This window comes from Lolium perenne, chromosome 5 (genome assembly GCF_019359855.2).
Source record: "Lolium perenne isolate Kyuss_39 chromosome 5, Kyuss_2.0, whole genome shotgun sequence".
In the NCBI taxonomy this organism is placed as follows: Eukaryota; Viridiplantae; Streptophyta; class Magnoliopsida; order Poales; family Poaceae; genus Lolium; species Lolium perenne.
Window position 1 is genome coordinate 117,037,302 of NC_067248.2, and position 13,355 is coordinate 117,050,656.

The 13,355-nt window shown below is 47.3% G+C and overlaps 1 pseudogene; it reads left to right on the forward strand.

Annotated features, from left to right (window-relative positions):
* Positions 1–13,355, forward strand: part of LOC127303516 (uncharacterized) — a 92,374-nt pseudogene that overhangs the window by 14,030 nt on the left and 64,989 nt on the right.

Genomic DNA, 13,355 nt, shown 5'->3' on the forward strand with positions numbered 1-13,355 from the left:
TGCCCGGCTTGTTGCTTTCCGGCAAGAACCGGATCGTACACAGTCATCTGCTGTGCATTCACTTCTTTTTCTCTTCTTCTATCCGGATGGGGGGACGATGCCTGCCCATGGGACTTGCTACCGGCATTCTTTGTTGAACGCACGGATTTTGAGGCCGCGGCCTTGTTCAGCTTAGCCAGCTGCTCAGCATTTTGCTGCTCTATGGTTTCCAGCAGCTCTCTGACACGCTCTTGCTGCTTTACCAAAGCCTCTCCGGAAAGCGACTCACATAGCTCTACTGCAGCCTTAGCAGCTTTTATAGTTTTATCCGGGCTGCTATACTTAGGCTTTTCCACGATGCTAACAGATGCAGAGACGCTCTTGTCGGTAAGAATCTCTTTGCGCAAATCTTGATCTAGGTTGCGAGCTTTTAGCCGGTTTTCCGGCACCCTAGCAGCATGCGCGCTAACAGAAGCAAAGCCATGGGCAGCGTTATACTCACGTACGGTTAGGTTCAGCTCGCGCTGCGCCCTGACGATGTCCTTGCCGCTCTCCAGCATCTTCTGGCGCTGCGCCTCCAGCTCCGCCTGAGCCGCTGCCGGGTCGATGTTCTGCGCGATGGGGGTGGCGAGGACGTTCATCGCTGCCTGGAGCGGTGTCTCCGGTGGCGCGGATGATGCTCCCGCTGCGCCTGCGCCGCGCTCCAGCGGTGGCTTAGCCGCACGGGTCGAAACCGCGCGACCGGCACCTTCAGCCGCAACCTCCTTTCCTGCACCAGCCACACCGGTCATCATTACCTCGACGCTGCCGGCGGCGCGGCCAGCACAAAGCCATCTTGGCGGGTCCGGTGCTACCAGCACCGGCGAGAGGCGCTGGCGCACGGGGACGGTGCCGAAGTAGACGCGGTGGCTGCCGAACTCGATGATGCGGCCGTTCTTGGGGAAGACGCCGCCGTTGGCGAAGCAGCCCGCGTTGTCGTTGATGAAGTCCATGGCGTAGATGCGCTGCACCAACGCGGACACCGTACGTTCGCCGGAGATCTCGAGGACGCCCGCCCGAATGTGAACTCCATCAAGCGCCACTTCATGCCCCACGGTGGGCGCCAACTGTCGTCGTGGTGAACGAGCAGATGCCATAGGATGGCTTAGATTGGGGCCGAATGGACGCAAGAGGATTCGGGGGAGGGTTTGCGATCAGGTGGGAAGAGATTCCGGATGGTTTCCTCAAGAACTTGGCCAAGGCCAGAGGTTGAAGAAGAAAGGCACAAGGAAGAACTCCCTCTAGATCACCATGTTCATTGATTCACACAAGTTACAGGCTCTGCCTACATGCATACACACGTCTCTTCTAACGTAACCAATCGCATCGTGCCGTGCCCGCAAGGAGGGCTGCCCCCTCTCCTTATATAGGGGAGAGGGTGGCTTACAGAGCAAGAAACCCTAATGGCATCTTTGACTGGACAAACTACTTTACAGAGTTACTGTACAAAGCTACTTTAATCATAGATGACACCGGGGCCTTCTTTTATCATAGGAGCTGACGTCCTCCGGCTTCTTTCTCCGTCACCTCTCTCTTTGGCGCCAGGGCTCTGAATAAAGTTACTTTGCTTAGCTCATCCTTGTCTTCTTGCTCTGAAGAGAATCTTTGACCAGTCCTGCCGACAGGCACTCCTTTCCGGTATCTTCTATACCGGGTTCCGGCATACCCCTTTGGGGATGCCGGCTTAGCCTTGCTCTCCCGGATTCCTACTAGGCTTCCGGTAAGAACATTAAACCGGTATCTCGATGGCTCAAACCATCCGGTTTGGCATGCCTTTGGCATACCGGGGGTTATCCCCCCAACAACACTGGGAGCATACACACACGATCGTATATACTACAGTAGTATTGTACTAATTTTAACACTACTTGCAAGATAACGTATAGCTGGATGTACAGAACTACTTATCACTGGGTGCATACACACACGATCGTATACATACTAGTACTGTACTACTTTTAACACTAGGCTATCCTTTTCAGTGATCTTCCTCTTCAGCTTCCACAGCCTATACCATGCTGCTCTTCTTCTTCTTCTTCTTCTTCTTATTATTATTATTATTATTATTATAACTCCCGCTATCCTGGAATTCTGCCAATTTTTGTTGACCTTTCTCAAAGTTCACTATTCGCCTGTATACCTCATATGTCGCGTTTGCGTTGATGCTTGCATACAGGATATACTTCATGAACATGAGCACCTGCTTCCACAGTGGCTGCAGCATAGTCAGCCAACGAATTCTTATTGTTAGTGGAATCGGCAGGCTTCCACCTTTTCTGGATGTCCACGAAGTTCGCCACTGAGAGGTTGCAACGCCCAATCCTGGTAATGTCGTTGCCGATGTCGACACCTGCAAATGTAATGTCAGGCTTGACAAGAAATCAGCGAGTTTGGGGCATGGCTGGACGGCCGAGGAAAACTGGTACAGGAGGCAGTCTGTGCCCATGCACAACTGTATGAGGGCAGCCTTCTGTTCAGGCCCATAGGTGTACTCTACGTCTAGGCCAACAATTTTGTACGAGTCTTTTTTCTCCAGGATCAACTCAATTTTGTTGATGTGTTCCTCCACCTTAGACGCCATATTGGTATAGTTCGCCGTAATGGTGGTTTTTCCATGAGCGAGAAAAGTGTGCCCGTGGTAGAACGCTTCCATCGAGGGTAGCGAGAGGGGCACAGGCGAGAGTGTCAGGGAGAAGACGAAATGAGGAAGACGAATGTTAACCGCCACGCTAGGGCCTGGAAACCGCTAGATGCATGCATTTGGACGGTTTTGAAGATGACGGGCCGTAGGGCACGAATGCAGTTTTCCTGTTAAAATAATAAAATAACCGCCCACGTACTTAATTAATTGGATGATTATTTGTTTCTCGAGAGGAGCCTAGTTTTTTTCTGCGAAACTCTGAAGATCTATTAAAAATCATCAACATTAGTACAAAGAGATTCAAAAGTAATATTACTTTCGTCTAAAAGGAGGTGTCTTAGTTTTGTCTAATACGGATGTATATAGACATATCTTAGTTGTAGAAATTACAAATATGTCTTCCTTGCACCACTTAGCTACCACTACAAACACTAACGCAAGGTAGATCAGCATCATGCAATGTAGACATTACAGTATTTTTGTACTAATGTACTTGTCTTCCCTGATCTATGATTCAGTATCTAGTATACTGTGTACTGCATATACACCAGGGAGATTTAAAATACGAGTTGAGTGCCAAAACTCCCGCCTTCATACACATATTTTGAATTCCCATTCGACCCATATTACCAATGACGCAATGACAGACAAGTGAAGCCGGTGTGGCTTGGGGTCTCGTTCGTAATTTACACATCCCCTCTGATATATATAGTCTACCGCCTTCCTTTCGTCTTCCCCATTTCCGCCAAAAATCTGTCGCAATACTCCAGGCCTATCATCTCTCACCTGCCGGACCACCGCACCGGAATATCCCAGCCGTACTTAGCCAGCCTACCACCTCACCTACCTGAGGTCACCGACTCCCTCGTCTGCAGCACCAGATCCGCTTCACCAAGGCCGATGTGTACTGCATCGGATCTGCTTCACCAACTGCTTCGTCCGCAGCACCAGATCCGCTTCACCAACGTCGTCGTGAACTGCACTATCTGAGTTCACCGACTCCCTCGTCTGCCGTACCTGATCCGCTTCACCAACGACGCCGTACACAGCACCGGATCTGCTTCACCGACTCCCTCGTTTCAGATCTGCTTCCCCGAACCCATCATCGACCGCCCCAGATCTTCTTCCACGACACCGACGCCCACCGCAACCGCAACACCCCCGCCATCATCGACGTGACCCGCAAGGATTCCGAGTATGACTACACAAAACCGCCGTCGAGGTAACCAGACCCCCTCCCCCTACACGTTTTGGTCTGTTACCATAGAAGGTTCAAGCATGTCTTGATCAACTAGAATGTGTCTATATACATCCAAATGTAGACATAACTGAGATTTATATTAGCACGTAAGTATCTAGACTTGGTTTACTGTCATGCAATCCAATCTAGTTAAACCCGTGTCAATCTATATCTATACCTAATAATATAATAATAAAGAAACTAAGGTTTCTGCTAAAATTTTCGTCCAACTTCAAACTACCCATAAATTTCCGAAAAATTACACCTATGCCCCCCCCCCCCGCGAGTTAATATTGATTCGTCCGTCTAAAAAAGCATCGACAGAGAAGTCCCATAGATCCAGCTCCGCCCTGCTCTCAATGCGTGTGGCAAATGGTAGGAACCTGCGCATTTGCCCATGCCACTCCTCGAGCTCTCTGTCTTGATGTGCTTCACACACCTTGATGTGCTTCACACACAGGGCTTATAATACTAGGAAGCTTGTGCCTCACATACACTTACACACAGGGCTTCTACTACTAGGAAGCTTTATTGGATATCTCAGTGGCAAAGGTCACTTCAAGAGAGATTATCCTAACCGTAAAGTCATGATTATCAATGAGGACAATGAGTATGAGACTGGAGATGATGTTGATCCTAATGCTCCAGAAGATGATGACTATGACACTGATGATGAAGATGCTTATCCGTCTGAAGCTCGCACCATTGTTGTGTCGCAGCGTGCTCTTAATGTGGTGCCTAGTGCATCTACTCAGCGCTGCAATTTGTTCCAAACAAAGGCTTTAGTTGGTCCTGACAAGGCTTGCAAGGTCATTATTGATGGCGGGAGTTGCCGCAATTTAGCAAGCAAGGAGTTGTGTACCAAGATGAAATTGAAGTATCTACCGCACCCACATCCATACTATATTTAGTGGTTGAGCGACAATGCTGAGATGAAGGTAAACCACATGGTGCGTGTTGAGTTTGCTATTGGACCGTATAAGGATTGCATTGACTTTGATGTGGTTCCTATGACGGTGTGTCATCTACTATTGGGTCGGCCTTGGCTCTATGACCGTTCTGGGCAACACAATGGTCGTGCCAATACATATCACTTGGAGTTCAAGGGCAAGAAAATCAATGTACAACCTATGTCACCGCAGCAAATTGTCAATGAATCTCGTCAGAAAGTTGAAGTAAACTTGGAGGATGCTTCTTTAGATAGGCGAGAGAATTGTAATGTCGTGAGTGATATAACGAAAAGTGAGAGAGTGAATTCCTTAGTCTCATTAGCCACCAAGAGAATTTAGCGAGGATCCTACAGCCATGCCTCTTGTTCTCTTGTACAGGGGTACAGTTTTGGTTTCTAACGACATGACCCCTCTTCCTCTTGGTGTTTCTAATGTTTTGCAGGAATTTGGCGGCGTGTTTCCGGATGAGGTACCCGCAGGACTTCCACCATTGTGTGGTATTGAGCATCAAATTGACTTGATTTCCGGAGCTTCGCTACACAATCGGGCACCATATAGAACAAACCCCGAGGAGACGAAAGAGATACAGAAGCAAGTACAAGCGCTACTCGACAAAGGTTATATTCGCATAAGCCTTAGTCCTTGTGTTGTTCCTGTTATTTTAGTTCCTAAGAAAGATGGTACATGGCGTATGTGCGTAGATTGTAGAGCTATAAACAACATTACTATTCGATATCGTCACCCTATTCCCCGTTTAGAGGATATGCTAGATGAATTGAGTGGTGCTGCTGTGTTCTCTAAAATTGATTTGTGTAGTGGTTATCATCAAATTAGGATGAAATAAGGGGATGAGTGGAAAACAGCCTTTAAAACAAAATTTGGTTTATATGAGTGGTTAGTAATGCCTTTTGGTTTGACTAATGCACCTAGAACTTTCATGAGACTGATGAACCATGTTTTGCGTGAATTTATTGGCAAGTTCGTGGTTGTGTATTTTGATGACATATTAATTTACAGCCGCAATGAATCTAATCATACTATACATATTCGACATGTTTTGCAAGTGTTGTGTGATAATAAACTCTATGGTAATCTTGAGAAGTGCACATTTTGCAAAGATAAGGTCATACTTCTGGGTTATGTTGTCTCTAAGCATGGAGTAGAAGTAGATGTGTCTAAAATTGAAGCTATTCAAAATTGGCCTACTCCCATGAATGTGAGTCAAGTAAGAAGTTTTCATGGTCTAGCTGGGTTTTATAGAAGATTTGTGCCCAACTTTAGTACTATTGATGCACCTTTGAATGACTTGACTAAAAAAGGTGTTGTGTTTGAGTGGGGTGCAGCCCATGATCATGCTTTTGATGAACTTAAGAGATTGTTAACTTCTGCACTGTTGCTTGCACTTCCTGATTTCAATAAGCAATTTGAGATTGAATGTGATGCTAGTGGTATTGGAATTGGTGGTGTGTTGATGCAAGAGGGTCGCCCAATTGCATATTTTTCTCAGAAACTTTCTGGTGCTAAGTTGAACTATCCTATCTATGATAAACAATTGTATGCTTTAATTAGAGTTCTTGGGGTTTGGCAACATTACTTGTGGCCAAAAGAATTTATCATACATTCTGATCATGAAGCTTTGAAATATCTGAAAGCTCAATCTACTTCGCATAAGCGTCTTGCTAAGTGGGTCGAGTTCATTGAGTCTTTTCCATACATTAATAAGCATAAGAAGGGAAAAGGTAATATTGTTGCTGATGCTCTATCTAGGAAGAATATGCTATTAACTCAACTTGATGTTAAAATTCCTGGATTAGAAGTGCTATGTGATTTGTATGCTACTGATCATGATTTTGCTGAAACATATTTCTTGTGTGCTATTGGTAAAACATGGGAAAAATATCACATACATGATGGGTTCTTGTTTAGAGCTAAGAAACTATGTGTTCCAGAATCGTCTGTGCGTTTGCTCTTATTACAGGAATCACATGCTGGAGGTTTGATGGGTCACTTTGGGCGTGAGAAGACGCTACTCATGCTAGCTGACCACTTTTATTTGCCAAAGATGGGGCGGGATGTGGACAGGTATGTGAAGAGGTGCATTACTTGCAACAAGTCCAAGTCCAAGCTGAAGCCTCACGGTTTGTATACTCCTTTACCGGCACCTACTACACCTTGGGAGGATATTAGTATGGATTTTGTATTGGGTTTGCCGCGTACTAAGAGAGGCCATGATTCTATATTTGTGGTAATGGACATATTTTCTAAGATGTCACACTTTATTGCCTGCCACAAAAGCGACGATGCGTCGCATATTGCTAACCTGTTTTTCAGGGAGGTTGTACGACTACATGGAGTCCCAAAGACTATTGTTTCTGATCATGACGTGAAGTTTATGAGCTACTTCTAGAAGACGCTGTGGAGAAAGCTGGGAACGAAGCTACTCTTCAGTACTACTTGTCATCCTCAAACTGATGGACAAACTGAAGTGGTGAATAGAACATTGTCACAACTATTGAGATCCATGATAAAGAAGAACCTAAAGGAGTGGGAAGAGTGTTTGCCGCATGTGGAGTTTGCTTACAACAGGGCGGTACATTCTATCACGGAGTTGTGTCCTTTTGAGGTGGTGTATGGTTTCAAACCCATTAATCCACTTGATTTGTTGCCTTTGCCCATACATGAGAGAGTTAATATGGAGGCATCCAAGAGGGCAGATTTTGTACGAAAGATCCATGTGAAGACTAAAGAGTTGATAGAGAAGAAAGGCAAGAGCAATGCTGCAAGGATGAACAAGAAGCGCAAAGAGATGTTGTTCAAGCCTGGTGATATGGTCTGGGTACATTTTCGCAAGGATAGGTTCCCGAAGCTGCGGAAGTCCAAGTTGCTTCCTCGTGGTGCTGGTCATTACAAAGTGCTTGCCAAGGTCAATGATAATGCATACTCGATAGATCTTCCACTTGATGAGTTTGGTGTCAGTAATTCTTTCAATGTTGCTGATTTGACACCATATGACGGAGAAGACCTTGGAGCGTCGAGGTCGACGCCTTTTGAAGGGGGGAGATGATGAGGACATCCCTACCTCACTACCATCTCCGTCATTGCCAAATGAAGATGAACCTGCTGTGAAGCTCAAGTCCAATGAAGTTCGGATTGGACCAATTACAAGGGCTCGTGCGAAACTACTTAAACATCAGGTGAACTTGTTTCTAAACGATACTTTGATTGATGAGAACTTTATACTGCCTAAGTCCTATTACTTATGTATCATCAGGTATCAAGAGGAGACGAGCATCGCACGAGGAGTAGAGGAGCAGCTGGACGTAAAGACTGACGTCAAGATGGACATAAAGCTGGGCATGGAGCTGGACATGAAGAAATCTCATGGACGCGCGAGGGAGGAGCGGGAGGCATGCGCGAGAGGAGAAGTTGACGTCCAGGCCAGCCCAGCGCCCGGTCAGACCGGCCGCCAGACCGGCGCGCCCGGTCCGTCCTACTGGGGCCAACCGGAAGAGCATCTGCGACACTTCCGCTTGCCGCCCAATCCTTGGCCCGGTCTAGACCGGCCAGCCCGGTCCCAGACCCGGTCAACCGGGCTCCAGACCGGCCTAGTCCGAGTCTGTCTCGACCAGATCAATTCTGGGTCGGTTATTCTTGTATCTTTTCGACCAGAAGTCGTCCCGGACGCCTATATAAGTGCCCAAGACGCCCCCTAGGTGCTTTAGACCACGTTTAACATAAACCCTAGTTTTTAGTTGTTTGCTCTGCAAAACTATTGAATTCCCTACACCATATTGTTTGATATTGTGTAGACCCTGATAAAGTCTCGTGTGATCTGCTGTTCCATTGGGAATTAGACGGTTGCAACTTACCGCTTCATGGTCGGCGGCTACGTGCGCAAGTGTGTGGAGTTGCGAATATCTTGCAGGGTTGAGAGCTGTTGCATTGGCGACAAGGACCAATCAAGAGATCTCGTTGCGTCATACAAGTTATCATCCACTACATCATCGTGTTTCTCCGCTGCCATCACCCCGTGATCATCATCACCACCGTTGCTTACTGAGAAGATCGGGCCACCCCTTATCATTACTTACATGGGAGGGGTGATACTCTATTTATACTTTTGTACATGACCCTTTAGATTGTTGCCATGTGCCTGAATCCAAACCCTATACCATACTTCTAGAATACTCTACAAACTCTAGATATTTCATACTACTCGTAAATATCTTACTCTAGAACATTCCCCATTCTACAATTCTCTCTACATACCTTGGATACTTCATGACTAAGCTAGCTCCTTGATAACCCACAAGTATAGGGGATCGCAACAGTCTTCGAGGGAAGTAAAACCCAAATTTATTGATTAGACACAAGGGGAGACAAAGAATACTTATAAGCCTTAATAACTGAGTTGTCAATTCAGCTGCACTTGGAAAAGCACTAGTGATGACGCGTAAAGCACACGCTCGTTGGGAACCCCAAGTGGAAGGTGTGATGCGTACAGCAGCAAGTTTCCCTCAGTAAGAAACCAAGGTTTATCGAACCAGTAGGAGTCAAGAAGCACGTCGAAGGTTGATGGCGGCAGGATGTAGTGCGGCGCAACACCAGGGATTTCGGCGCCAACGTGGAACCTGCACAACACAACCAAAGTACTTTGCCCCAACGAAACAGTGAGGTTGTCAATCTCACCGGCTTGCTGTAACAAAGGATTAACCATATTGTGTGGAAGATGATTGTTTGCAGAAAACAGTAGAACAAGTATTGCAGTAGATTGTATTTCAGTAAAGAGAATTGGACCGGGGTCCACAGTTCACTAGAGGTGTCTCTCCCATAAGACAAACAGCATGTTGGGTGAACAAATTACAGTTGGGCAATTGACAAATAAAGAGGGCATGACCATGCACATACATATCATGATGAGTATAGTGAGATTTAATTGGGCATTACGACAAAGTACATAGACCGCCATCCAACTGCATCTATGCCTAAAAAGTCCACCTTCAGGTTATCATCCGAACCCCCTCCAGTATTAAGTTGCAAAGCAACAGACAATTGCATTAAGTATGGTGCGTAATGTAATCAACAACTACATCCATAGACATAGCATCAATGTTTTATCCCTAGTGGCAACAGCACAACACAACCTTAGAACTTTCTGTCACTGTCCCAGGTGTCAATGCAGGCATGAACCCACTATCGAGCATAAATACTCCCTCTTGGAGTTACAAGCATCTACTTGGCCAGAGCATCTACTAGTAACGGAAAGCATGCAAGATCATAAACAACACGTAGATATAACTTTGATAATCAACATAACAAGTATTCTCTATTCATCGGATCCCAACAAACGCAACATATAGAATTACAGATAGATGATCTTGATCATGTTAGGCAGCTCACAAGATCCGACAATGATAGCACAATGGGGAGAAGACAACCATCTAGCTACTGCTATGGACCCATAGTCCAGGGGTAGACTACTCACACATCACACCGGAGGTGACCATGGCGGCGTAGAGTCCTCCGGGAGATGATTCCCCTCTCCGGCAGGGTGCCGGAGGCGATCTCCTGGATCCCCCGAGATGGGATCGGCGTTGGCGGCGTCTCTGGAAGGTTTTCCGTATCGTGGCTCTCGGTACTGGGGGTTTCGTCACGGAGGCTTTAAGTAGGCGGAAGGGTAGGTCAAGAGGCGGCGCGAGGGGCCCAAACCATAGGCCGGCGCGGCCAGGGGTGGGGCCGCGCCGCCCTAGGGTTTGGCCACCCCGTGGCCCCTCTTCGTTTCGTCTTCGGACTTCTGGAAGCTTCGTGGAAAAATAGGCCCCTGGGCTTTGATTTCGTCCAATTCCGAGAATATTTCCTTACTAGGATTTCTGAAACCAAAAACAGCAGAAAACAAAGAATCGGCACTTCGGCATCTTGTTAATAGGTTAGTTCCAGAAAATGCACGAATATGACATAAAGTGTGCATAAAACATGTAGATAACATCAATAATGTGGCATGGAACATAAGAAATTATCGATACGTCGGAGACGTATCAACTAGTAACAGGGGTGATGTGAAAGCAGCAGTAATATGAGAGCAATAGTAACAAGAATACAAAGCAGCAAAGAGCAGAATACGAGGCAATGGCACCAGAAAATAGTTGATACTACTTCTAATGGCATATAGGACCGAGTGAGTATTTGATGATGAAAGATGGACCGGGGTTCCCAGCTATCTACACTAGTGGTAACTCTCCAATAACAAGTGACAAGTGTTGGGTGAACAAATTATAGTTGGGCAATTGATAGGATTGAAATATCATTAAGATAGAACATCAAGTTTATTAATCATGTAGGCATGTTTTCCATATATAGTCATACGTGCTCACAATGAAAAACCTGCATAACATCTTTTGTCCTACCAGCCGGTGGCAGCCGGGCCTCAAGGGAATCTACTGGTAATTAAGGTACTCCTTTTAACTAGCAAAATGCCTGCGCGTTGCTGCGTCTCTCTCGAATAATTTCATTCATGTGCGGTAGTAGACATAACACACATAAAAATTCATTTAAATTAGTAAAAAACTTAATCAAATAATCACCATACTATTTAGAGAACAAGGTTATCCCGTTTAAGATGGTTTTGTTAACTACAAAAAATAGGGGAACATATATACCATTGTAAAGCATGACCCCAAGTATATCATCAGGACTACATAGACTTGCATCTAAAAGGAAAAGGCAGTAAATAACTTGTCCACATGTTTAGTCCAGCCCACAGTAATTTTCTTAGCTGCATTGGTTCCTAAATTGTTTTGAAAGGATGTGCAAGCAAAGAATACCGGCAATGTCAGATTTGGCTAATAACCCAGCCAGCAGACGCTTGGATCGCCAGCCTGGATGATCCTGGTGGCTTACTGCTTGCATCACCTATGAAAATCTCAAGTTAACCGAAGTATGCTATCCTCCTCCTCAATAAGCAGCACCAGCCCCAACACACATCAAACCAAAATCTACTGCGAGTCCTAGAATATTCCCCAAACCCCCACACCGTCTCCGCTCCGCCTGCCACTCCACCGCCACCACCACTCGCGTTTTCACGCCCGAATCGGCTCCGTCGACAGGCCGTCGCCGGCGGCGGTGAACGGCGCCGTGGGCTGCCCGGCGTCGGCGCCAGGGTGCCCGATCATGCCCTCCCACCCCGCGCCGCTGGCGGCCGGCGCAGCGTCGGCTGGGCGGCACCTGTCGCGCCGCCTCGTGCAGATGGGCGTCGGCGACGTCTTCGCCGTCCCCGGTGACTTCAACCTCACGCTGCTCGACTACCTTGTGGCCGCGCCCGGCCTGCGCCTCGTCAGCTGCTGCAACGAGCTCAACGCCGGCCGGGTACGCCGCCGACGGCTATGCGCGCGCCCGCGTCGTGGGGGCCTGCGCCGTCACCTTCACCATCAGCGGGCTCAGCATGCTCAACGCCATCGCGGAGGCCTACAGCGTGAACCTCCACGTCATCTGCATTGCCGGTGGGCCCAACTCCAACGGCTACGGCACCAACCGCATCCTCCACCACACCATCGGCATCGCCAACTTCTCGCAGGAGCTCCGCTGCTTCTAGACCGTCACGTGCACCAGGCAGTGGTGACCAATCTGGACGACGCGCACGAGCAGATCGACACGGCGATCGCGATGGCGCTCAGGGAGAGCAAGCCCGTCTACCTCAGCATCAGCTGCAACCTGCCCGGGAGGCCGGGATACCTCACCCCACCTTTACCCGTGTCCCCGTCCCCTTCTTCCTCGCTCCTAGGATCAGCAACAAGATGGGGCTCGAGGCTGCAGTGGAGGCAACTGTCCAGTTCCCGAACAAGGCTGTGGCGCAAGGGCCAAGCGAGAAGTCGTGCGTGCGCGTGGGTCTCAGCTGGAGATTTTTATTTCTCTGGTCAGCTTTTTTTTACGTCGCGGGAGTAAGGGCGCACACGGTTTTCATCCGGTTTTTCTCCCGATGCTTAGGGCGAACGACACGGTTTTTCCTGACGGACGATGGTTAATTTACGTACGGACACCACAGATGTGTGTTTAATAGTAAAGATAGAGCACCGGAGCAAAGCATTAACACTTGGTGAAAACATGTGATCTCATATCTAAGCCGTCCCCTCCAGTTATCCCAGTTGTTGTCACTCTGGGGCCTCGGGTTCCAGACATAGACATGTGCAAACAACTTGTAGATACAATCTAAGCAATAATTATAGAGCTTAAATCTAAGATCATGCCACTCGTGCACTAGTGACAAACATTAAACACAACAAGATTGCAGCAACAATAACTTCACAAACTTTATAGATAGACTGATCATAATGTAACAATTCATCGGATCCCAACAAACACAACACCGATTACATCAGATGGATCTCAATCATGTAAGGCAGCTCATGAGATCATTGTATTGAAGTACATGGGAGAGAGAATACCAACTAGCTACTGCTAGAACCCGTAGTCCATGGGGGAACTACTCACGGAGCATAATGGAGGCGGTGGT